Here is a 27,152-nt window from a genome sequence, read left to right as displayed (position 1 = left end):
TCTAAAAGCAGCCAGTCCTTTTTATTTCGAGCAGTGAATGAGCCCAAACAAGGCTTCTAAACTTAATTATGACACTTAAAATAGTCTTTTTCCACATAAGCGGGGAGGCTCGCCGCCGCTATCTGCATCAAGCGGTCAGATCAGCTCAGCAAACACGGCCCCTGTTGGATTTATTTTAAACTGCACGGGGGGGCGGCGGCGGCGGGGGGAGCGCAGCCCCGCGGAGCGCTCAGCCGGGCGGACGGCAGCCGCGCCCCGCGCCGCTCCTACCCCGCACCGAGCCCCGCCGGCGGCCGGAGCGAACGGGGATGTGACGCGCCGCGTCCCCGCCTCGCTCCGGCTCCGGCCCGGCCCCAACAATGCCCCGCTCCCCCGGGCGGCGGCCGGAGCTTCTCGCCTCCCCGGCGGCCCCGAGCCCCGTCCGCCCCGAGTAACTTTTGTGCCGTAGCCCCTCCAGGCGGGAGCCGCGGACCCTCCGAACGACGCGTAAATCTCCGCGACCTTCTATTTTGCGTTTAAAGTTCACGGGCGTCACCGCTGCCTCCAGCCCTCTCCCTCCCGCACACGCACACACATATATTAATTATTTGCAAAACTGCAACAGATGGGCGCATTAAAATCTGGATTCTTTCCTACGCGGCATCAAAGAACCTCTCCTCTCCCCCCTACGCCCCCCCCCCCCCCCCCCCCAAACCCGCTCGGGCCGACTCCGTGCAGGTGAAGTACCGCAGAGCACAACAAAACCCCCCAAAAAAAAGACAAAAAAAACCCAAAAAAACCCTAAAAAAACAACAAAAAACAACCCACCCTCAATAAAACAAAAAACCAAAACCAATTAAAATCTCAACGCTGTTCTTTTTCTGGGATACACTGAGGTGACGCTTCTTCTAGCTTAGACTTTGCAATGANCCTCCCCAAACCCCCCCCGCTAATCCCGCTGCCGGCCGTGCCCCCGCCTCCCGGCTCCGCACCCGCAGCCCCGCGCCCGCCGCCGCCGAGGATGGGGCCGCTCCCCCCGGCGGTGCCATTTAAGTTTCCTCCTTAACCTGTTACTTTCTCCGGGCGCTGACAAAGCCCGGCGCGGGCTGGCAGGTGCCTCCCGCTCCCCGCCGGGCGCTGCGCTCCCCCCGCCGGGCTGAGACCCGGCCTGACATTTAGTGCCTACTTGAATGTCACAACGCTCCTCGCAGCATTATGCACGGCTCCTATTCATAAGAGGTCGATTAGAGCACAAAATGGCAGGTCTCTTAGGCACTTGAATCTCACAAGTTTGACACATGGTATGCATCAGCTAACTTTGATTTAAAAAAAAAAAAAAGAAAAGAAAAAGAGAAAAAAAAAAAAAAGCGGAGCCGGGGGGGGTTGGGGGGAGTTTACAAATTACACCGCGATTAGCCGGGATCCTTCGAGGGGGGGGAGGGGGGAGAGCGAGGGAGAGGAAGGGGGGCCCGCGGTTAAAGTCACTTCGGCAAAGTTTGCTCGGCGGCAGCCCTGCAAAACACAAAGTTTCTGGGCGAGTTGCGGGTAGGGGCGGTGCGGCTCGCCGTGCTCAGGGCAGCCCCCGGCCAAGGCACCCCGCGCCCGCCCGCCCGACTCCGCTCCGCGAAGTAACGGTTCGAAAAGAAACGAGCGAGAAAGAGGCAAAACGTTACGGGTTTTCTTCAGGCTAAGTTCTATAGCGCCATTCAATGGCTTCTCCGCTCCTTTCATTATTTTCTGCTTTTCCCCTGACAGCCCTGCTTGCAAACGTCACTGCTATGGATATTTAATTTTACCGTATTTTTTTAATCGCGGTGGAAAACGCAGGCCCCGTTGCGATGATTAAAAAGAAATTAAAAAAAAAAAATAAAAAAAATCAACAAAACACAAAAGCGAACCGTACTCCGGACTGACTTTGGAGCCTCTTTGCCGGCTCGCGGGAGCCTCCCGGATCCTCCAAAACCCCCTTTTTACCTTTGTCTTTCTTACCTTCAAATTTAAAGCAAAGCGTAGAAGAAACTCCCGCACGTAAACGGAGCGTTGTAAAAGATTGTGTTCAATGAATAATGAAGCATGTCCACATGATTGACTTGATCATTTTCTGGTGCGGAGGGGGAAAAGTGTGGCGCGGGGCTGCCGCGGCCGCCCGCTCCGGGTAGCCCTCCCAACTGCTTCCAGCACATCCCGGGCAGAGAGCGCTTTATTTTAATCTGTCTCTTTTCAGAATCACCCCCTTCATTGATACCGATCACCCAACATCACAAGACATCCCCATCTCTCAGCGTGGACTCCCCCTATCTGGTAGGTGAAATGCATTGTACCATTAAAAAAGCACTCCATTGTCGTCTTGGCATAATTCACAGCAACTAGATAGGTCTTGCGGCATTTAGCTTTGATGAGCCAAAAGCTGAACCCTTGATATAATAATCTACAAAGAATGGTCTGCGATCGTCCATTTTTTTCCTCCCTGTCTGGCAACTAAGAAACCATTTAACACGGCGCGGCTTGGTCGTGACCTTGAGCCCGTGTAAACACCCCGAGGAGCCCGCGCCGCCCCGCAGCCCCCGGCCCGCGCAGCCCCCGCGCCGCGCAACCCCCGCGCAGCGCCCGCACCCGCGCCTCCGCCCGCGCCCCGCGTCCCCCCGGGGGCTCCCCGAGGCGCCCCCCGTACCTGATCCGAAAGTGTGCAAAGTCTGCGGCTCCCGAAAAAAACTCCCGGGGAAAGCTGGGCGGACGGGGGGACCGGAGCATCAGTCACCGCTCCGGCGGTTAAGAGAAGTAATCAGCGATAAAGTGACGTTGATCTGCACTGTAACCTTGTGGCGTATTTAATGTAAATAAGCCAGTTATGTTGCCAATCGCATGCATACAAACACATAAAGGTCCTCAGCGTTGCATTTTGATTCTTTCCATTAGAGCCGACTTTATTTACATACACTATTTAGGGGATCATGATAATTCTAAAACAATACTAGTGCCAAATGATTATGAAAATATGATTTTAATTAATCACGTAGTAGGCAAGGAAATTAGCATACGGTAATTAAACTTAGAGAAAAACGTCATGGAGGTTCTCTGCCTTATGGGTTCGGAATAATCATTAAACGATGGGTTTTCAGGACTTAATTATCAAACAAATAACTTTTTTAAAGCAACTTTACAAGGTTTATCCGCAGGGCAACGATTTAGTAAATAATATATAACCGAGCAAACAAGGTGCAAATGTGACTGGTGAAATAGGTTGTGTGCTTCTAACCATGAAGGGGGGGGGGGGGGGCGGGGGGGGGGGGGTTGGAAGAGAAGCTGAATAATGCAATTATGGATTCTGTGTCCCATATTGTTGACAAAAGCATGGTGCCTCAATAGACTCTTTGTTATGGGATTATATAATGATTGTGGTGTAATTATGGGAAAAAAGATTTAGTAATAATAAAAAGTATCAAAATACACCAATGAGCAGCTTGTTTTAAAGAAAAGGCTCGCATGTGACATTAGGGGCATGTTAATAACAAAAAGCAGGATCGGAAAGGGTTGACAAATAAAAAAGGCTTGTATGCGCATGATTAAGAAGCGATGGAGACAGATTGATTATTCAAAATGCCGAGCCACAGGGACACTTCAAAACACTTGATTCAGGTCTAAGACTAGTTTCATCTTGACTGAAATGAGTTCCCTGAAGATGACTGGCATACATTTTAAATCAGTTTACTACATAAAAAGCATAACATCACAAGCTGAAACCTTCTGGTTAAAATAGGAGCCCAAGAATAAACGAAGGGGGCGGGGGGGCAACGCGGGGGGGGGGTCGGCAGTGGGGGGTGGGGGAGGGAGAGAGAAAAAAAAGTTTATGTCTGTGGCAATTCCCAGAGGGACTATGGAATTGCAAGGGAAGGGGTATAGATTAATTAGCCCTTCCTAAACACTGCACTTAAGCGTACCCATCTTTTATAATCCTTAGCCTCTTTTTTCTGGATTCCGTGGTCCAATCCCCACTTGCAGGGCACAGGGATGATATTAATAACTCTATAGGTACTGTATGACTTTGTGGGTTGTAGGTTTGGTTTTTTTTTTTCCTGGGACTGCAGTAAATTAACTTTCTATAACAACTGAAAAATTAGCAACATATTTTCCAATTGATTTTTAAAGGAAGTTTATAAATAGTTGTTCGGAGCTATTCAAAGTTAAAAAAGAAAAAAAGAAATAAAAAATAAAAAAGAATAAGAAGAAAAAAAGATTCCCATGCCTATACTAAAAAGTTTAGGAATTCACACTGCATTTTCCAATTTGATGTGTCTGAAATTCTCTTTGAACAAATTCCAAAATACAAGTTTTTTCTATAGAAATTAGCATAGCAATCACATCAATAATATCACTATCTCTATGGGAATGATAACTGGAGCAGTGGGGGTGTTCTTTATTTCAATTCTTCGTGGATCAACTGATTATATTCTGTCTTCTTTTGAACTTGTTATTGTAAGTCAAGTGATTCTTTATAAGTGACAGCCCTGACAAAGAGACGAGGATGGGAAAGCAGGTCGAAAGGAAGTCGCCATATGGACTTTAAAAAAGGCACTTTTTAAACAAGATAATGGGGAAATGGATGTTGCCTTTTAACCCTGTCAAGGCTGAACATTATTAGCAGTCTCATAAAGGAATAAGCCATACCTTTATGGTTTAATATCAGATTTCACCTTATGATTTCCGTGACCCAGGGCTTCACAGTTCAACGTAGGAGGTGGCGGCACTTCAGACACAAGGGCCAAATCAGGCACCTGGAGTCCTGGCAGGCGTGAGATTTGAGAGCATTGCACAAAGAGTTACAGAAGAATGAGAGCTCAGGAAAACCCTGTGGTTCTTTTTCCTGAGACAAAGATAAGAATATTGGCTAGAGATAGGTGAAACAGCAACTGACAGCAGAGGAGCTTGAGACATCTCACTGGGATTTCCTGTTCCATTGGTAAAAGTGTCTGATGTTCTTTTAATGACAGTGAGCAGAGTGAAAACAAAGAGTGAGGATGAAGACTTGGACTCTGATCCTTGCAAAAATTAATGTATTTATCCTCCCCTTTCTGTTCTGGAGGGAGAAGTTTCCCTCCAGAAATTTGTAAGTGGACAGAGATTAGGAACCACATCCCAGGAAGCCAAACCTTCGTACTTAACCATCACTGAGCTGACAGCAGAGCTGTGATCCACCACTGGTGAATGTCCAGTCAATTTTTGTATGCCCCCAGTCAACAGATGATCATCCAACTCAGCTCCATAGGAAGAACGTGCCAACCAAAAGTTTCTCAAAGTCTGGAAGAGGAGGCTGCCATGCAAGAAATTGTGCTATCAGGAGAGGGTGCTGTAAAAAAAGACCAAACAAAATTCCTTTCCCTGAGGCATCATCAGCATGGTTATTTGGGCTGGGATAGCCAGCCTTTCCCCAAAATGAAGCCCAATGAAATAATGTATGTTTGTGAGCCTAGTACATCCATAGAGGCAAGGATTGAGACAAGGATTCACAAAACTGTCTTGACTCAATGACACGCTTAAGCTTCTATGCAATGTCTGTTGGATAGATGGGATTTAGAAGACCTCAGATGTGAGCTCAGGAAGATTTTGCTCCAACCTTCCTTGGAATTCCTAATGTCCTCAACACCACTAGCACTTCTGTAGTGCCCTCCAGTATTACTTCCTTCCCCTTTTGCATCCAAAGAAAGGTATTTACTAAGTCTTAGTGTCCTCACAGTTGCAGAAGCGCTACTGTCCACAACTACTTCTCCAATTTCTCTAGTTGGTTTTACTCCCTTTTGTATCTCTTCTGTGCATAGGCAGGAATACTCTACCTGGTTTAACTTGGCAAAACACTACTGGAAGAAGAAGTTAAGAGCAGAAGAAATGTACGTTGCAGAACAGTGGGCATCTTCTCAGGAAGTGGAAGCCATTGCATACAGTTGTGTCAAACCTTGAAAAGGAGCATGAAAGGAAATAAGAGCTGAAGGTTTTGGCCAAGCAACATATTTTTCCTTGTGATTTCCATCTCTGTAAAATGACAGGGCTTCAGAAGCTCATATTTCAGACAGACATAAACAAAAAGCAAGAAGAACCCAAATCTCACAAGTTTAATGAAAAATAAAAAGCTCAGGTGGGGGAGAGAGGTGTGAGGAGTATTTAATGAGGCTTTATACGGGGAAGTAACGAAACACAAATAGTCCTACAGTAATTTACACAATGGTTAAGGGAGAAACATTAGCTTTATATATTTAAATATTTATAAATTGTTTGCTTTATGAGGAAGGATTGAAGAATAATCCCGCCTTTGTTCTTAAAAAGTGTGATCAGCATTTCCTTTCTAAAGAGAGGTAATAAGCAAGTGGGCATTCTTTTACAATGGCTGCAGAACCCCACTGAAAGCTTAATGCTTTAGAAGGGGGGTCTCTTCTCCGAGGAAGAGCAGAACATCAGGTCTTTAATATTGATAAGGAAAAGCTCATAAAAGGAACCATCTAATAGCAGGGACTTTACATAAGGAATTTCAGAAAACTTACAGTAAATGTTTCAGCAAACTCTGGAACAGGTGGTGCGATCTACATGGCAGTCTGAGCCAGCGAAAACACAAGTCATCCAGCAAGAAAGTCGCTGAAGCATGGTTCAAGAAGACATAAATAAAACACTTTCACAGGAAAAAGGGAAACCCCTTCCAGAACGCTTGTTAAAAACATAGGAGTTTCCTGGGCAAAACCCCAGCAAACTGACAAGGTGGATGAAGGTTTTCCCACTTGTACAGACTGTGTAAAGAAGCTTTCTGGATAAAGGACCTTGAGATCCCAGTTTTCAAAACAGACCAGAGAGAGAACCCATCTGAGAACAAGCTGTCTATTTCCCAGGGACCACAGCCAAAATAAGTGTCACTAAACACATTTCATCAGCAAATATTATATGTGTCATCATCACGGGGATTCAGAGGTAGAGGTGATCAGAATTTAGGGGAAAAATAGATAAATGAAAACAAACGAACTCATTTTCTAGGAGATGCATTTACATCCTCAACTGTAGCAGTCAACTGTCACCAAACCAGATGTCCAAAAAGCTGGTAAGTCCACTAAAAGCATACACTGAGGCCAGGAATCTATTTTGGCCACTTTTTGTCACAGTCATTGCAACAGTTCATCAAATCACAGGCATTAAGGAAGAATTTAAGAGGAAATATGAAGTGAGCACCAGGAAGATGTGGAATGGAAGCAGTATCTAAAGCAGGGCCAGTGTGAAGTTACAGATCTCTCTCATAATCCTAACAACAATGAATTTTTCTTTCTTTCCAAAGCAAGGGTGAAACTGGAATGAAACGGTCCATCCAAGTATTACAAACAGGCTGGAGACCTGGCTTTGAAGTTTTCTATGGACAATTGTGGTTAACTTTGTATTTCTTCTAACATAAGAATCTAAGCAAAATGGTAAAAAAAAGCTAAAATGTTTCTTGGTTTTTCTTTTCCCAAAGAAAAAGACATATTTTGTATTAAATAGTAACAATATTCTCAATAGATCCACCTAGTGGAATCAAGCACATTCTGCTTCCAGAATGAAGACACAGCTTTTATAACCCCATGCAGGACGTAATTCTGACTGTCTCCCATTCAGCACAACAGGGGCTCAGAAATTCTCCGAAAGAGCAAGAATGAAAGGTGCAGTAAGTCTTAGTACATGCAGAAGATAGAAGATGGGGAGACAACTGTTGCTCCAAGATTTAAACTTTAGCATTTAAATTTACATGAGATTAGTACCACAGGTGTACTTTCCCAGCTGTAATCATTAGGAATTATGATTGACCCAGGAAAGAACATACTGGAAATAATATCCAAAGTGATAGGTGAACTTCAGCTTTAAAGTGCATTGGCACTAACCTCACTCTTACAGCAGATTCACACATAACCTGTTCTCAGGGTGTCAGCACTATTTAAAAGAGATTCTATTTGATCTTCTCCCTGAGATCAGAGCCAGGAATGATTCTTTGGGTACGAGTTTCTTCCTACCCAACTAATTTAACAAATATTCTACTTTTCAACTCTCTCCTCTTGAGCTTCTCCAGCTTCTTTCCATCAGCCAGAAAGATGTGGGCTTCTTATGATTATAACTTCACGGCTCACCCCAGCACTCAGGCTGCTTATCCCTACTGATGAGCACCAATGTGCCACACTGCTTTCCTGCAGCCCCCGCCTCAGCCCATGACTAAATGTGGTGACATCCTTTGTGCTATCAGCAAGTTTGCAGATCAGTGCCTAGAGAAAACAGCTAAACAATGACTTTAAAGATCTGCTGAAAATATTTATATCTTAACTTTTCAACGATGGCTTCACAATTTAAGCCCCACAGCATAGTACAGGAATTAAGGTTATTATGCCAATGCTTACCTTTAAACAGTGAGCTCTGCATACAGTGATGGTGCTGCTCGAAGCTGGAAAATATCTTGCTCTTTCTGGGTACCATCAGCAAAGAACACTGCAGCATGTTTATCATTTGTTGAAAGTTTGTTGATACTGCCCTGTCTGCAGCTGATTAGGTAGGTGCCAGCGTCTGGACTGAAATACCCCATCTTGTGTTGCAAGGGGGACTGGGCAAGGTCTAAGATATTCTAGGAAGATCTCAGAGAACAGCCATTCGTGATACACCACATGTTCCCACTTTTGGAGCAGTTTCCCCAAAGAATTCAGCCGTTGAAGGCAGCACTCTGTGGCAGTGCCACGCACAGGATGCACTGTGAGGTGCCTTCAAAGATGGTGTCTCCATCCTTACCTCAGCGGCCACCCGACGCCATCTGCAGCATCCGCAGCCCCAGGCAGCCTCAGGAGGTGGCTGTTCACAACCAACACCTGCCATGCTGACCCTGTTTGTCCCCCCTGGTTGAGCCATGCCAGGATGCCGCAGTCTGGCACAGTGTCCCCAGCACATGAGCCTCACACTCAAGGTGGTAGCGCCTCAGAGCAGTGGCAGCCAGCAGCCAAGAAACTCTGCCACCATCCCGGCCACCTGGGAAGGGAGAGGACTGAGGGACAGGTTTGGGGGCAGAGCTTACCCACAGCTTTTCCTCCAAAGGCCACCATAGTCCACCAAGCTGAAATGCAGCTTTTCTCACCCAGCAGCTGCAGGAGGCCCAGCTGGCGTGGCATACCCCAGGGATACTGCCCTGTGTATCTCATTTAAAAATAAATAAATAAATAAATTCTGGAATCCTTATTAAATGCCATTGCTACACAGACCCAAAAAGCCAAAATTATATACGGAAAGGAGTGCTGTGCCTTTCTAGATATGCTGGCACAGGACCATAAACATCTACTAAAACCGATGCCCGAGAGCATGACAAATGACATCCCACAGGGAAGCCCTGCTCCGTTTGCTCTGTCCCCCAGAGAGAACTACCTCACCTCCTCACAGGAGGCTGAACATCGAAAGGGATGTAAGCAATGTCCCTGGAGAACTGCAGAGGCTCTGGGTGTGGGACAGAGGACTGCTCTATGATATGTATTTGAAAAATACACATTGGTACAAAGTGACACCAGTGCAGAGCACATCTGAAAACTGATGAAGTGGAGAGCTCTCTGTGTAATGCAAAGCACCTGAATGATGTGTGTACACACAAAGATTTGTTCAGCTCTGCTCATATCCAGCCCTCTTGGACAGTTGGATTTGATTTGCCATTTTCCTGCCAAAATATTGTTGCTATACCTCAGCACCTGGCCTTTCTTCAAAGAAAATGCATATGACTCTCCTGTCCTCATATAAACCAGTCCAGAATATGAGTTCAGGGGAGGTTAAATGACCTTCCTTAATAACAAACACGTTTCTCATAATTTAAAGCCTGAAAAATGAAGACTTGTTGTTTCTCTCTAAATTCCCTCTGCTTCCATAATTGTGTTCATATATAGCTGTTTCCCTACCTATTTCCATCCACACTTGAAACTAAGACTGCTACAGTCAGCTTACCTGCTTCAGAGCCGAGGGTCACACATGAAGCCAATTAACTCTGTCTGCACAGCCAGCAGAGGGAGGCAAAGAGTACAATTATTTTTTGCTTACCTCATTTTAAACGAGATTTTAAGGATTTCTTAACCAAGCACAAAACTGGTTTCCTAAAGGATAATACTTTAAATGCTTAAGATAGACATTTCCATCTATTTTTTTTTAATGGCAGAGGTGGTGATGTGAAAGAACAACTGCACTATGACCTTTATTTTTTCCATTCTCTCTGCTAAGTTCAAAAGGCTTTAAAGGTTTTTGGTATTTCTTTTCAGTTTTCTCACCTGATGGAATTTTTTTTCCCAGCTACTAATTTTACATCCGAAACTTAGATTTTAGTTTTTTTTTTCTTTTTAGTGAATCTATGCATAATCAGATGAATTCAAAGGTAAGCCACCCCCCTGAAACAGCTGGGAAGTAAGACAAAAATGTGGGTGTTTTCATCAAGCAGTTGAAAACCTGCTGTACTCAAAAAGATGAGAAAGATCTGCTCTCTCTTGAGCATTCACCGCCGCTCTTTCTCACCACCTACCTCCACTCCAAGGAGGAGAGAAAAATGGTGAACAGAGCTGAGATTTCCAAGTTAAAAACTAAACAAAACAAAAAAAATAGCAGAGATTGGACAAAAAATGGCAATTGTAAGGGAAGAAAGCCAGAAAAGTCAAGTATTCTCACATCCAGCAAATAAGCAATAATAAAATCAATAACGAAGCCGCAAAACGTTGCTCCAGTTTTTCAAGCCTGTTTAGGAATTAAAGTCCTAGAGAATTCAAAAGAGCTATCCCTTTTGGAAGATTTTTTTTTAAGTTTAGGGCTCTTTTTTTTAATGCCATTTCATCTTTATGTTGAATTTTAAGTTGTAACAGATGCTATATAAAGGTGTCATTCTAGGATATAAATTACAAACTGAAAGAGCCCTCAAGGATCACAAGGCATGAGCATGTATGGCCATGTTGTTTTACACCTCTGTAGCCAGGACTTGTCATTCTGAAATCCTACAGATGTGCTAACAGCTGCAGAGGTGGGTAAGGAGCTGGAGCTGCCTGCGTGCTGGAGCCATGCCAAGCAAGCACTGCCCATAGCGCTGCTGAGGGTCGAATGGCCGGGACAGGATGGATCTCACTTCACAAAGTGTGATAGCCACTGTATGGGGTAACCAGCCATCCTCACAGAGACAGCTTACATCCTGCTCTAAGCATCCACTGCCAAACTGCGTTTGTGAAAAATGCAGAGAGGGTTTTGGTTTTGTTTTTTTGTTGGATGTGGGGTTGGTTTTTTTGTTTTTATTTCTGTTTCTACTGCAGCTAGAAGCAAATCCTCAAAAGCTGAGTGATACACCAAACAAAACCAGTGAAACTCAAAGATGAATGGGCCTTATTGTGTCCTTTGAGGCATTAAAATATCCTTAACACCTTTTCCAAGCTCATAGGCATTTTAAAACATGCTACTCCCTTTCCCATCCTCTATGCCCCATGCATGGAGTAGTCAATGTATGACCAAATACATAGGCTTGAGGCATGTCTTCTTTGTGCAGATGGGTCCGTGTCACTTCTGCAGTCCATGCTTTGCAAGCACTGTCATGCTATAATTCTTTTCCAGAATACGCGGCCCACTGGGTAAAATTTTAGTGACGCTAGTGAAAATGTTGAATAAGCCCTTGGAAGCTAAAACTAATCACCAATTTAGAAATCCAGAGGTGATGAGCTTATCTAGTTAATAATAAGCTTTTTAAGAAAAAGTTATCAATCTGTATTTAACCAATAGACAGGAACTGGTTCAAAAAGAGTCTTTCCAATTCATCAGGTAATGAATGCCTATTAAAAAACTATAAATAAGCATTCACCCGAGAGCTTGGAATGGCACTTTGAGAGCCTTCCTGGTCACTCAGGTAAATAATGAGTTTTATATAACCTTTCGGCAAAGATTTTTTGTAAATGAGGAGATGAAATGCAGAAAAGCTTCCAATTAATGTTAAGGTTGGGGTGCAAGCCAACACGCGACTGGGAATTCAGAGTTAAAGCTGGCATTATTGTTCACTCACATGGTTTTCTGTAAGAGCTCAGCGTTGTCCTTACTCTGACTTGTTTGTGATGGTTTCAATTTAAAATTTTATTTATATATATGATGTTTCAGCTGACGGCTATTTTGTACATTATCTGCTCACACAACAAACACTGAAGTCAATAGGAATTGTAGAGAAGGGCAGGACATCAGCCCCTAACCAATGTGCAGCCAACAGTGAAAATGACTGCGGTGGTCTGTCATCACAGCCCCCATCAAGTCTGCAAGCACTGTGCTTGCTTGAATCTTAAGAGAAAGAAAAAGGCCAAGGAAAAAAATGCGGTATCTCATTCTGCCAATATTTACTACTCTCCTGTAAAGTAACTCTTATCAAATGTTTTGAGCCATCTTGATGACTAACAAAAAATAAACCCACAAAGAGGCCCATCAGTTATCTTAAAATCAAATAAGTCAGCAACCAGGATAAATGACAAAATTAAGTGTAAGCCCTTTCTTGGGTACAGTCCTCTATAGAGAATTGCTCTATCAGCTGTACTCAACACCTAACGCCTTTGGTTGAGAAGAGTTTATACAGGCTTCACACCCTGAAGTTAACAAACTTCATTAGTTATATACTCAAAGAATAAAAATTGTACTACAGGCTCAAGGATCGAAAAGGAAAACTTCTCCCAACCATAATCATGGCAGTGTTTCACAATAAGACAGACATCTGAAAAGGCTAAAATGCAAACCAAGGGGGGAAAAAATACATAGCGTTTGTATTCAATAGAGATCTTTCCTGACCTTTGTGATTCTAAAGAAATATATCCTTCCAATTGTTCCATATTGTGTTACAACATATTTTTTGCATTTATTAATAATTCAAACATGTTGTTGTTGAAAAAAATTATTCACATCATGTGTTCATAGTTTCCATATACATATGTCAAACTTTATTTTGTTTTACCATTATAATCTATGAATGGATTTACCCTTTGTTTCTGTTTTCAAATCTCTGAGGAATGTTTGATTAGGTAGGAGGGTTTGTTTTATGCATTACTTGTTCATCATTGCACAAGTGCACAGGCTAAACAAAGTTGGCATACTTCATACTGATTGGTGGAAACCACGTAGTTAAACAGTGTAGTTAATACAGGGGAATGAGTAATTTCTCACCACAGCTAATCAGCTGCACAATAGCTATGTATTAGACACTGCAGCTATATATCAAAAGTGTGTTTTAAGGTAGCTTGCAGCATACATGATTATCTGGTAGTATCTGTTACAATCATTTCATATTAACGTATTTCTGTATTTAATAAAAATAATGTGGCTCGCAGCAGTTTATATACATAACTGGCCAGGATACCAGGAACTATCAAGTAAATTGCAAATACGGGAATGTTCTAGCTGATACATAGTGGAAAATATGCCCGGGTTGTTCCAACTTGACCATGTCAGGTGTAAAGGAAAAGCGAGAGCTCTGAAAATGACAGAACAGCTATTGCTTCACTGAAGAACTTAAATCAATTTCATAATTCCGTGGCTATCACTCCATACAACTATAACTAAGAAATAATAAGATAAATAGCTTGTACTATTATTTACCATCTGTCTTCTGCATTAATGCTTTTCCATCCCTTTGTAATGAGCTGTACATTATTATGACTTCCATTCCCGAAGAACATGTCTTTAACAGTTCAGAATGCTGTCTTTCCATTAGAAAACGAAGTTGAGTTCAGTAGGAGTTAACATTAACAATTCAAGAGCCTGTAGAAGAAATTAGAAACATGAGCTTTCCATAATGATGATAAAATCAAACTGGCAAATAAATGTATTCTCAAATTTCATAGTAAGAAAATGGATGAATATATGCAACTAAAATGGTCTCTTAAATTTCAAGTGCAAGGCCAGGATTCTCAAGAACTTGCTCCTACACAGAAGAAGCTGAATTAGAAATCTATCAAGTAATCTTACTAGTGCATATCTGCACATGTAAAGCAAACTTCATGAAGTCCACTATTTCACCCTACTAGACTAATCCAAAGCCCACTGGGATGTACTCCTCTGAATTTGATGAGTTTGGGATCAAGCCTTTTGAAGATAAGGAGTGAGCTGGAAACAAAATGATGCCATAAATCAGAATGAGTGGTAAAGAATTAAGCAGCACAAAAAACAGCTTTCTGTTGTACTCTATACTAGGGTTATAACATAAAACAAAACAACACAACTATTGATGTATAAATAGTACAGAGAAAGATACATAAATATTTGTGCTATTAAGGAATTAGTGAAATCGCAGAGCTTCACTTTCTTAAAAAATACAGGCTCTATTTTGATATCCACATTTAAGGAAACACTTTGGTTCTGATAAAACTAAGTGGATAATTAAAAATTATAATATTAATTGTACTCTTAACACAGATAAGTAAACTTGGCAAGAAAGTTTTAATGAGTTAAAGTGAAAAGGCAATGTCTAAATTAACTGAGTAAATTGGCAAAGAGAAATGTATTGTATATACTGACCCCTTTAACTTGTTTTAATGTCTGAATTTGAATTACACAGATTAGTTTTCATTACATGATATATTAAATTATAAGGGATGGAAGAAGTCCTCTCAGAATCTGCTTTCTAGGACAGGTGACAGCACTTACAAATTCATTGTCTCATAATATTTTACTAAAGTGCCTTGAAATCTGTAAATTCTCTGAAGCTCCAGCTACTAGGTTATCTTCAGAAAGTCAACATGAAAAGACACAACGATTATCAGACTGATCTTTGTTAAAATGCGAACAGCTCCACCGAATATTTTGGCTCTGGGAATTCCCAGTTCTCTGCAATACATCAGCTCTCACAGCACACATCTACCATGTGTGACCATCCAAAGGTACGGGGAGGTCTACACACAGCTGCACAAATACCTCTCATATACATATGCGTATAACTGGAGAGGCTGAAATTGTTGACCTGCTATCATCCCAAGATACACTGCATACTTATAAAATGTGCCTGGCATATCCCTTAGCAACTTTTGGATGAAATAATTTACTGCCGAGTTTTGACTGAAATAACTGTGACATAAAAGCCGGCATAGTTGCATGTTCTACAGGGAATTGTTTGACTATATCAGTTTTTAATGTATCTTTCAGTTAAATCAAAGGTCCAAATACTAAATTTAGCATTCAGGGGCATAGAGGGAATTTGTGACATTCTTCAGAGGGCTCAGTGTCCATAAACTAATGCCTGCATGGAAGTGATCTCAATATTTAGCTTTCCATTTGTGATAAATACAATATTGATATTTTATTTAACTACTTCACTACATCATACACGTGAAAAATTAACAAAGTAGAAATTGCTCACCCAGAAACATACTGCAACAAATATTGGGATTATGTATATAATTAAGAAACAGGCACTGCAGAAGACCATTATATATCATGATTTAGAAGTTCAGATCTTTCAGCTCCTACTAAATACTGTCAAGCACCAAGAAGTTCTGAGCCAGAACCAGCTGAAAACAATGGAAAGATTTCCATTGGTTTTAATAAGCAATGAATCAAACCCGTAAAAATGAGCCAAACTCTTAAATGTGCTGTTGCTCAGAGTTGCTTCTAAATAAATATATAAATGCAGCTCTTGCCTGGAGATGCAGTCTCTCCTTCCTTGGTACCCAGTGGAGGAAGACCAGCTCATGCCCACCTGCAGGCCCACATAAATGCATTCAGTAGAGAAAATCTTGCTATTTGAAAGAAGATGAGATTTTTTTGTACAAGATCTTCATCTGTTGGTGGCCTGAAAAAGGCAGAGACATTTCAGATTTATAAGGCGAAGGTGCATTCTCCATCTGCATTGTGGGGTGGCTAAGGTGCCCCACAGGGAGACCCAAGGACTCACTTAAAGAAGATGAAAGAAGTGTCACCACAAGCACATCCAAGCCATAAAGGGGAACAAGCAGACTGGGGAGCTTTCTGCTGTTCAGTCAACATACCGTGAAGTATCAAAAATCTCTTTTACATGCTTTTTTCCACCTCCCTTCTGAAAAGGACCAGAATTACAACCACAAAGCTAATAACTTGCTATGAACAGTGGTATTTGTTGAGGCATGCAGTTTCCAAATGGGAATTTGGACTTGTTTTTATTCTTCACTTAACACTTCCCCTGCCCTGCACAGACATCGGCTCTGGTGGCGTTCCCACAATGACAACACACGGAAAGCACATGGCCTAATAACTCCGACTTTAACAGGCCCGTGGCTTCTAACAATGCAATTGCAGAGGAATTTGCCCTAAACAAAGCCTAAGGACAGAAGCACCCATCACAGTTAGCAGCAATTACTGTCTCCTCAGATGGCTACATGCCTTAAGCGCAGCCAGAGTGATCACGCCTAATGGGGTAGAGGGACACCTGCGTGCCATGGTCTCCAGGCATGGGTCTACCAGACAGGCTCTATGTCTGCCTCCAAAAAAGGCTCACACAGCACAACCAAAGCAGCGGGGGAGAAGCACTGAGGAGAACCCACAAGAATTTAATCTATTAGAAATATTCCCACTTGTCCTGTTGTGACCCACATATGAAGGCTTTGGACAAAGCACTTCTCACACTCAAGCAAGGGCAGTGGTGTAATGGCTCAGCGTGGTGCTTCCCTGAGCTGCCCCACATGTGTCTGGGCACATCCTTGAGCTGCCACCAGCCAGCCAAGGTCAGCCACACCAAGGGGCTCTGTGCTTCCCCCTGGACATCATTCCAGCCTTCCTCCTGCCCCAGAGGAGGATGGCCACAGGGCAGTATCAGACCTGTTCACTACAGCCATTACCAACAGTACTGACTGCCTTGAAAGCATTCTGGTCAACAGGGCAGCACCAAACATAACAAATGCAGTATTTGAACAAGCACATGTGTGCTCAGTGATATAAATGAATGATTTTCAAAAGGTAAAAGAACTAAAGCACATTTTCACTTTGTGCTTTATGACACCTGCAATGTCTTGGCCCAACAAATTAAGATTGACATTTAAAAATTACAAAGAAGCTTCTTTCTGCTGTCAGAGCAAGCCCAGGGCATCCATCACTGCAGTGAGCAGAGTGCACACGCTGAGGGGAGGAGAGACCTTAAAGGTTTGAGCATAAACTTTGTCTACAGATAGGCTGGGGAAACACGAAGAACCACATACTGTTAAAGTCACAATCACCACTTCCAAAGCCACAAATCAAGTGCATTTGGTCTTTGCATCAGAGCTGAGTTATAATAATAAGCCATAGGGACAAAACAAAAAGAGGAACTTAGTGTATCATCAGAAACCTCTTAACTCCATGTAAGAGGCAACCTAAGGGTATCAAGCTTAAAAAGCACAGAATCAATAAAAAGTCATTAAAAATCAATGTATGAACTGGTTTGCATGCCCTCAGCCATCACTCCTAGGCACTAATGCTCTAATAATTCTAAATTGATATGCACAGAATATGCCAATTTAAATTTATTGGAGTACTTCAAAATTTTAAGTGCTTAACTTTGGAAAGGATCGGCTTTATGGGGCCAAAGCCGTGAAGAATGATCAGAAACGTTTAGAATGCCTTACATTTTCACTACTTTGAAAGAGATTAAAGGAGTAGACTTATGAAATTAAGAATGATTTAAAAATCATTGGATCACTTCAAATTGCTGGAAATGCTCGCATCACAAATAATATTGGTAGTTAGTACACGTGCATTAAAAGGGACCTGTTCTTACATCAATGCCCAAATGAAATCTCCAATAGCATTAGACAGTCACATGCATATACCAAAGAGAAAGGGAACCACCACATGTGCACAAAACATGCAGGACTTTAAACAGCAAGGCAGACTCACTAACAAGAATCCCCCCCAGTCCTTCCAAAAACATATCATGATTGGAAATTGACTCTCTGGTTAGAAATTTGAGTTGATATTTATTCTATTTCTGGTAGACAATGAAGAATTTTGCAGAAGACTGCTCTGCAAACACCTGTAAATACACGCTGAAGGGCATGGTACTGGGCATAGAGCTGAGAGGGAGGATACCAAGTCAGATGCTGTGTGGAGAATTGTGACCCCTCTGAAGTCCTGACCTGTCCTTCGTGCTCTTCCTGCCACAAGGATTTTGCCTATGGTTTTAGAATGCTTCTACTACTTCTGTTGATGCTAAGGTAATCACCATATGCCAAAGTCGAGCCAAGGAAGGTTTGGTATCACAGTGCCTCCTGTGCTTCTTAAAAGCAAATGCATGGCTGCAGCTCCTTTTTCTTCCTATTCTCTCCTGGAAAATATACCTAGAGGGGAAAATGTAAGAAGTGATATTAACAGCTCAGTACAGCCAAGAAAAATGCTTGAGAAATAGAGGCATTAAAAAGGGTTAAGGTAAAATAATAAACTGTTATTAAGCCTATTAACAGTTTTAAAAAATCATTGTTTATAGCACGATAGAGCTTGGCTTTTTACGGATGTTTCAATTGTACATTTTACTTATTCTGCTACTATTTAACAATGCCATGAATCTCTGCTTTAAGCCCCCTCAGTAACGCACTGATTTAATCTGAATCTGCTAACCCTACTTGTAAAATAACGTTGCAACCAAACAGAGGTTAACATTTCATAACTTCCAACTGCAATCATAGAGGCTAAAATTTTACGAGGGCCCTCAAAAATAATACCCACTTTATTAAGTATAAAACACACGGAATTAATCTCAGGTCTTCATTGGGTATCCGCACAGAAGGGATGCGAACAGACACCCTGCTTTGCTCCCACAGGATGGCCATGTCGTGCCTCAGCACAGGCGTCACATTCAGGGCTCCGTGCTGCTTGAATGACCAAGACATGACAGAGCCGTCTTTCATTAATGTTACAAAAATACTGGCAGGAGTAAACAAGCAGCACTTCATGGATTTGGGTTTATAATTTCCCTCCCTCTCAACACTACTACTTATTGCTGCTTCTCTGTGATTCTTCTGCTACATATTAACTTGCACTCGGTAGATGTTAGTTGAGGAAAGAAGGGGGGAAAAAAAAAAGAACAACTTTTATCCAGTGAGACACTTTATCAAGAAAATTCTGCAAGAAATTGGTTGTTACCTGTGGATAACAACTGGTTTGTTAGTTAATGGCTAGAGGCAAAGCCAAGGCCAGTTAATGCTCCAGCTGTCCAGTCATTAACTGCAGTAAAGACTGATTTTGAGGAGGTTATTGCCGTGATAAAATATCCTCAAAAGATTATAACAGCAATAGTGTACAGAGAAAAAAAAGTATTAGTGGCTATAGTGTGACTGAATGGCTGCATTTGAAAAATTGGTCATTCCCTGGCGGTTCATAACCGATTTTCCACCAGTCAAAAAGCAAGTTGTGCTCTGTTAGGTTTATTGTACAAGGCAATAAAAATATTGGCCAGGTTAAATTGTCAGCGTGTTATGACATTAACCATTCTTTTACTGTGCTTAATTTAAGTGTTACTATGATTCATTACGGAAAGAAACTGTCCTTTGCAAGTAAACAGGCATTTCGGCACTGAGAACAGATAGCAATAATAAATCTGAATGCAAAATTAAATTTCAGTTGATGGCTTCCACCAATTCATAATTATTACCTTTTTTTTCTTTCTTCTTTCTAGAAATACTTCAGAATTCTTGGCTATTTAGTGTGCAAGATTGTCTTCCAAAGTTTGCATTATTGATGTGATGCCTGGCAGCAGTACTCTAGTTAAGAGAGTGACAGCATTTCCATTAAGAAACCTTTTTGATAGCTAAGTTGGCCATCAAAGTCGCCTTGTGCTTCATTTGGCATGCGGATTCTCAGACCACAGTACAGATCCAGACCACAGGAGCTGCTCCTCTCTCGTATGTTGGGTAAGGGCAAAACTGCACACACAAAAATGCATGCACACAATTTCTGTGCATGTGATTCTATAAATCTGGACCTGTTTGTATTAAATTACAGGAAAATATGCAAAGTCCTACAGATTCCTATGTTAATTTGCATGCTTTTATCATAAAGGCTATGTGCTATCACAGTAATCTTAATATACATTGACAGACTACACCATAACCACTCCAAAAAGCCATTAGAGTTTATTTTATAAATGTATAATAAGAATTCTAGGCATATTCAGCACTGCACAATTCAATTTTTTTATGATGATTATTATTATTCACTGACACCTGTAACAGGAGTGGAGCCATTGAACCTACATGGTTAAAGCATTGGACCAAAGGTTCTGAGCACAACCTGGAGCAGTTAGGCTGACAGTTTTCCCCGAAATGTAATGGTTGCCTAATTGCCAGGCATTGCTCTGAAGATTCCTGTCTAAACGATCCAATGAACGCATTTCACTGTGATCTGCCGACATCATTGGCATCCTTGCTGCAGGAAAACAACGCTATTTAAGCTCTCCAGGCATTCTTACCATAGTCCCCATTTCACTCTTGCTGCAGGAACACCTGACTGCCACGACAGCCTGCCCACTGCAGTGAAGGGCTTTGCAGGCACATCAGTGGTACAACCCATCCTGCCAGTCAGGGCTTCATGGGAAGCTCTGAGCAGTCCCTTGCCACATGGCTTCTGTACACTGCAACATTAAATCCCAGAGTCTTCCACAGATAAGGCTGCCTTCGATTTTCTAGTTGCTCTTAAGGGACTGCTAATGTTAAACACTTATTTTTTTAATATTAGCATCCTCAGGAGAGAGTGAATCATTAGCTTTTTTTGCTGAACTGAACAATTACATTAAATGATTATGTCCAGACTGTTAAAGGTAGTGTCAGAGCAGCCTCCAGCAGCCATCGCACACAGCCTCTGTCAGAACCCTCTGCATCAGCACCCTAAAGACATGTGCCAACGCTTCCTTCAGAACATGCAGAACAGAAGTGAGTGCACCAAAATGACCAAAAAGGTCTATGTAAGTACCAGCAGGCTGTAACTTCTGAAAGCCAGGACCTGGAATCAGTGAAGCTCTCTTCATGAGGCTGAAACATTTGCCAGATTTTATGCAACAACAAAATGATAACAAAAAGCTTCTGTGCGTGCATTTATAAATACACATGCAAGTGCATTATATATGTATATACAGTTAAATTTATGTGCAGGTGGGCATATCACAGAATTGCAGGGGTTGGAAGGGGCTTCTAGAGATCATCAAGTCCAACAGCCCTGCTAAAGCAGGTTCCCTATATATGTACAACACACATATACAAGATAAACACATGTGCACATCCACAGATGTGCATTCTGAAGTAGACAGAGATCTCTAGGTACTCAACAAATGTAATGCCACTTAAATCACAGGAGCACTTTTGCACAGAGGGCGAGGTGACTAGTCCAATGCCATCCAGCATGTCAAAGAAGAAGCCAAGAACAGCCCATCCGAGCTGCAGTTCAGACTTCTGGCCTGCTCAAGCTAAACCTGTACCATGCCTTGGGCTGCCAACCACATCCTTCCCTTAAAGTGCAGCCAGGAACGGCTCAGCTCTGGTATAAGCCATGCTACCATGTATAATCAGGCACATAGTCCATGAATGAAATGTGTGTCTTATAATTAGGTCCACACAAATGCTGAAACTTCAAAATACAGTTTAGAAGGGTTTCCAGTACATCTGATGCCACAGGCATCACAGCTCTGCTTCTGGACTTACCAGCTGCTGCTGCAAGGCTTGGGCCAACTGTTGCTGCCAAAGGACACTCAGATGATGTGCAGAACTGGAACATGGAGAAAAGTTATTTGTCATCTTTGATGTTGGGACTTGAAGGGAAGTGTGGGCTCCTCTCCCAGCCACCAGCATGCTCAGATATCATCCTTACCTTGATGTCTGCCCTGCTCTTGCTATGGCTTGGTTTGATTTTAGGCATCAGTTGGCTTATAAACACAGTACACTAAGCCACCACCCAGAACAGGGAGGGCACAAGTATCTTTATGTGTCTGTTCTCTATTGGACTCCAACCCTTTCCAGATGAAGTTACTAATGGATTATTTGATTTCAGTTTTTTGTTTTTTGGTTTTTGTTTTTTTTTTTTTTTAATCTTAAAAGGTTGCATCTAGATGATTTGCCATGATTTCAGTGCTGACAACATACAGGTACTGCTAGTGTGAAGGGCAAAAGCCTTCAGGGCAAGGACCATCATGTTCAATATTGCAAAGAATGGAGATTTTTGTACAGGGATACCAAGATCAGCTTTTACGTTACCAAAAGGTGCGAGAATTCTTATGTGGAAAATCAATACCTGTTCTGTTTTAATTCAGAATTTCAGCAATGTTTTAAGTAAGTCTGGAATGGAGGGGTAAGGAAAGAGGACAGAGGGCTCCCTCCCAGACTCCTTACAGTCCATTTTCACATGTTCTGTTACCATGTCCAGAACAGATAAATTACTGGCTCTTATAACATGATTGTTATCTCCAGATTCACCCACACAACCATAAAAGATTGAGGAATTTCTGCATCCACATCTTTCTCTCGGCACTGGAAAAGCTGCAGGACACCAGTGCTGGTGGCACTGCTTACTGATTTCTTATGACAGCCGTTTTGTTTCTAGGCTAAGAATCCCCACGCACCCAGCAATGAGACACTACATACTTGCCATTTCCAAATGTGGACAGCAACAGTGCTGCTCTCCACATCCACTCTATTCAAACCATTTCTCTATGCTGCCCACCAGCAAAGACTCTTTTTCTCAAAATACTTTGTGAAATCTGTACTAGACAAAGTCTTGCAGTCCTTTTCTGCTGTCAAGTGAGAAGAGCAGTCAGGCTCACAGTCAAAATCACCTTCAGCCAAACCCCTACAGTCAGACATGTGCATCATTGTGGATTTTGGATTGATGAACTACTGTATTTTAGCTTTTCTGCCAAAGCAACATGGGTCTCATCAGCAGGAAAGAGACTAGAGCGAGACAGAGATGAGAGGCAGCACAACGCTCCACACCTATGCAAGGGCTGCCAACAGGGAAGAGGGCACCCTCTTGAAGGGCAAACGTACAGGAGAAGAGAAAGGAGGCAGTGCTCAGGAAGGCATGCTAACAGAGAGTGCTTCTGGAGATCCTTGTGGAGAGAAAAAGGCAGAAAGGACTCAGCAAAAACATGGCCAAGATTTATCATGCAGACTCTGAGGCAGCAGAACCAGCTTAATCAGTCTTCTATAGCATGTGGCACGGGGACTGCTGTCCCCTCAGGTGAACAGGGTGAGGGACAGCAAGCTCTGGGGGAGCACTCCCATAGCACCTGCCCATATCCAGAGCCCTGCGAGCACCCGGCTATCACTCACACTCACCTCATAGTTCTCAGCTCACACGGTTGTGCCCACTAGCATCCAGCAGTACATCCAAAGGATGAAAGAAAAGTGCACATACTGCCATAATATTATGCCTTTCTCTTTCAGCTTTAGAAGAATTTAGCTTTAGTACATGCTACGCTTTTACACACATGCACACATCACATGTACATTCAATGTATAGACATAATTGTAAGGAAAGAGATTTAAGACTAAGAACTTACTTAAACTTGAAACTTTCTTGACTTAAGACTTAAAGAGTTTAAGCCAGATTTATTTTGGGTGACAAGTATGTCTTACATCTAAGGGATAAATATTTTCTCCTATTTTAACAACATCTCTTCCCTTTGATTTTCTCACACATGTTGTATTTAACTAATAGAGTACAAATACCAAAACAATGGGATATCCAGGATTAACACAGCAAATGCCATTAGATTTTGTGCAAGCATAGTACAGAGATGGCACAAAAAACTTTGGATTCTTAAGGATCATTTCAAGTGATTCTTCTTCAAAACTAAGGGATTTTTATTACTTGAGAACTTCAATATATTTCATAGAGTCATTACATTTTGCACAGTTCTGAAATAATGCCAATTTTGCAACTTAATTTGTTAAAATGATAATAAACGAGAAAGCTGTCACTTGACTGAGAAAAAATAGCTCTTTTTTTCTGTTATCTGTTTTGCTGTAAGGTCAATTCTTTATATTTTATATTTAAATTAATTCGGATTTCTTTCATAATATGGGGCTTACACTATTATGGAATTAGTAAAGAAATAGGCAAAGAGGCAGGAAGAGAATGAGGGGGAGGGAAAAGGGTAGGAAGAGATCAATTAAATATATACATATTATTTTTTTTTAATTTTTTTTTTCTCCCCAAAATCAGATACGCACATATTTTAGTTTGGAGAGCATATGCTGCTCTTGATATGAATCCAAAACCAAAGCAGTGCATTGAACAAAATAAAACCAGCTCTGTAATTATTAGCAGAGACATATTTGCGAGGGTCATTTCCTGTAGAAAATGCCACTTTTATTTTCTTTCCTATATCCTACTAGAATCCCTGTAGCACAGAAGAAAAGCAAGAGACGAGGTTACAGCTTGAGTTTAAATAATAAGCTATAACCAGTACTGCATTTTTATTTTTTTTTTTACCAACTACTGTGCATCTTGGAAAGTCCTGGAGGGCACATGGCCTGTCATAATCGCTGCAGGACTTCTCCCTCTGTATTGTCCCTGTTCACAGGTTTCAGTGGGTGCTTGAAAGAAGGCAAAGTTGGCCAGTGGATGCAAGCTACAATCACTTTTTGACTTGGATGAAAACAAAGCAATCTGAAAAAAAGCATAAAGGCATCAGATGGCAAACACTGAGTGAAGTGTGGAGACATCGTTTCCCACTGGACTACAAAATTATTTAACCTCTATTAACAGGATGAACATAGACATTATAACCTGCAGGGATGACAAAGTGTAAGATAACAGGGAATAAAGCTTGCACTTTTTCCATGTGTAACTACAGAAAATGAGAATATCTTGCAAAAAAAGCTGATGGTTCTGTCCCAGTTTGTTGAGAACCATTGGCCTTCTCACTTAGGAAATATAGTGTGCACCAGGGCTAAAGAATGAGGAGAAACAATCAGCTTGGCATGAAGGAAAGGAAAATTAGTTATTTGGGGAACCTACAAATTTAGTACAGGGATTGAGGGAAACAGCAGTGAGAAAGCCAGTATTCCCTAGAATACTCCCATCGGGATAAGTAGAGAGATGTACCTCTTGTCTGAGGAAAGGTTGAGCCATTCTGTCATACATTTGCCTCACATATCTTGGCTTCAACAAGAGAAAAAGGTCCAAACAACCTGAAGAGACATAAAAATTTCCTTCTGCATGATGGTTTGATCTGCAGGGCTCTACAGAGCCCAGAAGAATCCCTGCTACTCTGGGGTTATATTTATGTCAGCATAGGAGAGCTCTTTCACTGATGAAAATTCTCTAAAGGAACCAAAATCAGAAAACAACACTTGTGATGTATTCAAATTGCCCCAGAAATTGGGAAAACAGATCTGCGAGAGGTAAAGATTTTCAAATGGCCATCAGACTGTTTTTACACTTTCTAAACTGCAATTTAATATTATTTACATTGTGGAAAAACCCACAGCCCCTGTAGACTCAGGGGGACACTGCATTAGTCATGGTACAAATACATACAAAGACATGACCCCTGCCCCAAAGAACTTTTTATCAGCCCCTAATTAACCTCTTCCTGATCCTTGAAGCCAGAATAATCAATGGGTCTCTACTCTTGAGTTTTAAATATATTCAGCTGGGTAAGAGGAGAACCTACAGAAAAATTATTTTTAAAAATATGACTTCTAAATTACCTTCTATGTGAGACAGCGCTCTAACAAACAACACTAGGTCTGCCAAATCACTCCTGCTCTAAATAACCAGCTCTCCTGTACAGCATCTGCTTCTTGAAAGGGCTTTCATTTGTTTTTACTATTATAAATAGTCAAGAATTCAGTATCACATGAATGGGAAGCTTCTAGAAAACTTAAACATGTTTCATTGTGACTTGATGAATGGGTGACTGTTGCACCGTTATAAAAAAAAATACTAATAAACTAGAAAGATCTAACTTCACTGCTATTAACCCCCATGCATGGGGTTGAACAGGAATATTCTCCACCCTGCAGAAAACGTCTGTCAACATGCTGGCTCAAAAAGCCCAGATTTTCAAAAGGCCCATTGACTCTCAGTGCAAATTCATATCTTACCTAACCTTAGGCACATTCGAACATCAAAATTCCAAACTCATCTCTGTACAAACAGTGTATCTAAATCCAAATTGAATTGGTAGAACCCCCTACAGCTGTTTAACCCATAGCTCCTTCCTCTACTCTCCGTTGTAATCTAAGGATTGCTTTTGTTTGAGGAAAGGAGGCAAGAAAACACTCCTCACGAGCACTCTCAGCAGTTCGGCGGGAGGACAGAGCTGCTGTGTGCATTGCTGGATGAGTACTTTGGAAGCTAAGCACAGGAGAAATAGGATGACATTAAGGGCAGTGACTGGGTAAGTATAAGAGCAGGTATGAAAAGAGAGAGGTGGTGTAATTAAGGTATGAAGTGAAGTAGTGGTGCCCAATGGATTTTAGATAATAGATGTCATTAAGGGTGATTCAGAAGATTGAATTGTACAACACAAATCAGTGTGGAAGCTGTGGAACAAACCAAGTAAGGAGAAGCATCACTTCTCTACTTGCGGTAGAGAAGTGTTGGTGTGCTTTGTGCACTGCCATCTCTGAAAGGGACTGAGCTAACAAGAGAGATGATTAGTTTTCTAGGGGCAGAGGTTAAGGATGTTAGCGAGAGGGTTGATATGTTATAGTCAAGAGAACTGGGAATGAATCCTGTATTTGTGCATGTGGAAATTAAATGATAACAGAAAGGCAGTGAGAGATGTTTCAAGAGAGGTTGGGACTTGAAAGGAGAGAGAAAACTGCATTTTTTTAATTATTTTTTTTCTATACTATGCCAGTTCTTTCTAAAAATTGCTAAGTAAATCTTGGCAAACTCGCCCACACAAGTGGCTTTTTGTCTGGCACCATATACAAATGTTAGATTAAGACAGCGAAATCTAACTGGCTGCAGCTTCGAGTTGCAGCAGCACATTGCAGAGAAAGCTGGGGGGCACAGGGACATTGCATGGTTTTGGGGTCAGTTTAATTTTATAGAGCACCTTTGCACACAATGCTAAACAAAGTGGGTTATGAGGGGTGCACTGGGCACCAGCAGGAAAGTCGATGGCAGCACACAACTGCTATCATATGCTCAGTAACGTGCGTTATATCATGGACATCAACATAATTTATAAGAGCAAGGTAATTGTTGGCTACAAAACTGCAATA

At 41.9% G+C, this 27,152-nt stretch overlaps 1 protein-coding gene and 3 long non-coding RNA genes across 12 annotated transcripts in view; 1 reads left to right on the top strand and 3 right to left on the bottom strand.

The window, feature by feature from the left end:
• The window catches only part of ZNF536 (zinc finger protein 536), a 315,331-nt gene extending 312,161 nt beyond the window's left edge, over positions 1 to 3,170 (bottom strand). For 6 of the 9 annotated variants that reach the window (XM_015874058.2, XM_032447029.1, XM_015874055.2 and 3 more), the window contains exon 1: positions 1,969 to 2,075. The gene's annotated coding sequence lies outside the window, so the exon portion shown is untranslated. Of the gene's footprint in view, positions 1 to 1,046; positions 1,130 to 1,165; positions 1,262 to 1,968; positions 2,076 to 2,650 lie in introns of those variants that run through there. The other 3 variants (XM_015874051.2, XM_015874053.1, XM_015874054.2) reach the window with 3 other exon arrangements.
• LOC107319327 lies at positions 2,176 to 21,620 on the top strand. The gene is made up of 3 exons (XR_001557739.2): positions 2,176 to 2,280; positions 17,922 to 18,140; positions 19,598 to 21,620. It is a non-coding gene; the product is annotated as an uncharacterized LOC107319327 (long non-coding RNA).
• Positions 15,548 to 21,712, bottom strand: LOC116653959. Its single transcript, XR_004308643.1, has 3 exons — positions 21,615 to 21,712; positions 18,149 to 18,263; positions 15,548 to 15,769 (listed from the first exon to the last, which is right to left on the bottom strand). It is a non-coding gene; the product is annotated as an uncharacterized LOC116653959 (long non-coding RNA).
• Positions 21,713 to 23,501: 1,789 nt separating this feature from the next.
• LOC107319328 overlaps positions 23,502 to 27,152 on the bottom strand; it is a 9,215-nt gene continuing 5,564 nt past the window's right edge. Inside the window, exons 3-4 of the long non-coding RNA XR_004308642.1 lie at positions 25,018 to 25,103; positions 23,502 to 24,579 (exon numbers count right to left, since the gene is read on the bottom strand). This is a non-coding gene — a long non-coding RNA (uncharacterized LOC107319328). The remainder of the gene's footprint in view (positions 24,580 to 25,017; positions 25,104 to 27,152) is intronic.

Source organism: Coturnix japonica, chromosome 11 (assembly GCF_001577835.2).
Source record: "Coturnix japonica isolate 7356 chromosome 11, Coturnix japonica 2.1, whole genome shotgun sequence".
Taxonomy (NCBI): domain Eukaryota; kingdom Metazoa; phylum Chordata; class Aves; order Galliformes; family Phasianidae; genus Coturnix; species Coturnix japonica.
The sequence above is the reverse complement of the archived record's forward strand: the minus strand, read 5'-3'. Positions and strand labels throughout refer to the sequence as shown.